The sequence below is a fragment of the Vespula vulgaris genome, chromosome 1 (genome assembly GCF_905475345.1).
Source record: "Vespula vulgaris chromosome 1, iyVesVulg1.1, whole genome shotgun sequence".
Taxonomy (NCBI): domain Eukaryota; kingdom Metazoa; phylum Arthropoda; class Insecta; order Hymenoptera; family Vespidae; genus Vespula; species Vespula vulgaris.
This window is the reverse complement of record NC_066586.1, coordinates 1,319,425-1,322,500: the sequence shown is the minus strand read 5'-3', so window position 1 is coordinate 1,322,500 and position 3,076 is coordinate 1,319,425. Positions and strand designations below refer to the sequence as shown.

At 33.5% G+C, this 3,076-nt stretch overlaps 1 protein-coding gene across 22 annotated transcripts in view; it reads left to right on the top strand.

Moving 5' to 3' along the window:
- Nucleotides 1–539, top strand: part of LOC127063440 (mediator of RNA polymerase II transcription subunit 15-like) — a 378,635-nt gene extending 378,096 nt beyond the window's left edge. For all 22 annotated transcript variants that reach the window (XM_050993320.1, XM_050993338.1, XM_050993249.1 and 19 more), the window contains one exon: nt 1–539. This exon is cut by the window's left edge and continues 8,315 nt beyond it. The gene's annotated coding sequence lies outside the window, so the exon portion shown is untranslated.
- Nucleotides 540–3,076: the final 2,537 nt, after the last annotated feature.

Sequence of the window (3,076 nt, the reverse complement as noted above, 5' to 3'; positions counted from 1 at the left end):
TGCAAATATCAGCGCATTCATTATGCCCCACGTGGTATAATAAGTCGAGTATGCACTTACGTATAGATATATAATACGTATACATATACGTACATTTCTCTCTCTCTAAATAGAATAATAATAATAATTAATAATAATAATAATAATAATTAATAATAATAATAATAATAACAATTAAAATAAAAATCATAATAATAATAATTAATAATTAATAATAATAATAATAATATATAGTGTCTATATACGGCAAAAGAGTAGAACCACCACATTGAGAGAATTGACGTGTGTATTTCGTTCAGTTCATTAATGAAAACGAGCTATATACCGAGAAAGGAAAGGAAAAAAAAAGAAGAAAAAAATTTTGAAAAAATTCGAAAAGAAACATTGTGTGTAGTTAGCCTTGCGCCGACTCGATCGATCCGAGTCCACGAAGATCTCGAATGCGTTTTTGCGCATGCACGCTCACGGGGTTTGTCAAGGAGTCAGCCAGTATTTGTAATAATAATGCTTGAGAAATGCATGAATATTTGTTTTATTAATGCTTCTTCTTATTTCATCTCTTTCTATCGACAAAATGGATCTTCCCTGAACAATTTGCTAATCCCCCCCCCCAATGTAATATTTATATATTTACATATATATATGTATACATATATCGTATATACATATATATATCATGTATTTACTCAATATTGCGCCGATTATTGCTCACCGTCTTTAACCTTGCTTCCTGCTTCCCTTTGTTTCTTTTTTTTCTCTCTCTCTCTCTCTCTCTCTATACTTTTATATATATTATTTATATTATTTATATTATTTATACTATTTATTCGTTTTATTTTATTTCACTTTACTTCTTATCATCTTCATTAATTAGATACCTGTTTATGAAATACATATGTTCGACACCACCGTGCGCTTGTAATACTATATTTACTGTTTACTATCTCTTATTCTTTTTCTTCTTCTTCCTCCTCCCTCCTCCTCCTCCTCCTCCTCCTCCTCCTTTTCCTTCTCCATTCACATTTCTCACCTTATCGTTATTCACTTTACTTTCACGCTATTTACTATTCTTTCACGGTTCGTCGGAGCCTATAGGAACGATTCCAAGTTCGACGAATATAATCGATCTTGTTTCGCAGTCACCGATTGAGTTACACTTTGATTGAGTTTCTTCTTCTTCTTCTCTCTTTTCCGTCTCTCTTCCTCTCTCTCTCTCTCTCTTTTCTTCCCCTATCTCCTACTTTCTTGGCAATTCTTTTTTTCCATTCTACGTGCAGTCGGTAGGAGATCCAACGAAAAGATCCAAGATGAAGAAAAAGGGGTTGAGACTCTTCTCTAGAGTAAAACTGTTATTTCTTCTCTCTCTCTCTCTCTCTCTCTCTTTCTTTTTTCCTCTCAGACACGATCTTTGGTCTTTTCACTTTGTCCTTCACTTTTGTTCGCCGAAATGAAATCGCGATTGTCAGACGTATCATTTTATTTTTTTCTCGTTTTCTTTCTTTCGTTCATTCATTCATTCGTTCTCTTTTTGTCTATCTTTCTGTCTTTATCTTTTTCTCATTTTCTTACCTCTCTCTCCACCGATTGCACGTAAACGAGCCAAGCACACGGTCGTTTCTAAACCTTGTAGATGTTAGATGCTTTTATTATTATAAAGAACACCGTAAAAAAGTGTACGACTCACGCGCTCTCTATTTCGCCTCTCTTTCTCTCTATCTATCTATCTATTTCTTCATCTCTTTCTCTATCTCTCTATCTCTCTCTCTCTCTCTTCTTTGATAATAAAATGACGTTTATATATATATATATATACATATACATATATACGTCCAATCCTTACAACCATATTCCCTTCCATCTCCTTCACTCATCACTCATCACCTTCTCACCCCACCTTTTTTCTTGCCCATTGCTTTTCCTGTGCTTTAGTTTGCGAAATACATATATATATACTCTCTGAGGCACGAAGAGGAGAGATTTTATATATACATTTTTATATATATATCCGGCATTTATTAGATATTTATATATATATAATATATATTATACGACCCCCTTCCCCCTGTATATTCCACCCCGAAAAGAATCACACATCCTAAACTAAATTTCCACATCCAATTTCCAAGTTTTATGCAATCGCCACATTACATTGTAAAAAGTATGTGCTTTGAAAGGAGACGAACGCTAAAAAAAAAGAAAGAGAAACAGGAAAAAAAAGAAAGAAAAAAAGAAATAGAAAAGTAAGAAGGAAAAACAAAGAGACGAGAATGGTCGACGAAAATTCGAGATCGAAGATCCATCGATCGTATACACCTGCGATATGTTATCCTACCTTTAATCCACCCTTCGATAAAACGTTCGATCGATCGTCCCTATCTCGAATTATTTCTTTCTATAACAGATTACTATATATATATAAATGTATTATAGTTTAACAAATCGACCATTTGAAAAATCCCATTCGTACATACATACATACATATCTTTCCTTTTCCCCCGCTTCCTATTTCTAGCTTTTATTGTTTTTTTTCGCCGCTATATAAGCCTGCGTAAAATATATCGCGCGTATGCGTAATGAATTGTTCTATAACGCTTGGCACACAAAGAAAGGCCTTTTATATATATTCATTATATATATATATATATATATATATATATATATATATATATATATGTATATCGATGGCAAAGAAAAAAGATGCAAAAAAAGAAGATCAGGATTCCAAGTGAAAAAAAAAATAATTATTATCGACTGAATGGGACGGTGATGGAAAAGATGGAGGGATAAGAAAAGAAAAAAAAAGAGAGAAAAAAAAAGAAAAAAAAATCAGAAAAAAATATATGACGAAAAGAGAAATCCCAGGAAGAGAGCGAGAGAGAGAGAGAGCGAGAGAGAGAGAGAGAGGGAGAGAGTGAGAGAGAGAGAGAGAGAGAGAGAGAGAAACGAAGAATTTCGCGGATTTTCGTAAAGCAAGCTCCAAGGATAAAAGCGGAGCACGTTCTTGAGCTTACATCGCTTTGGAATTATCGTTTTCGTTCTTTCTATATGGGAGAAAAGAGTGCTACGCAGTGTTTT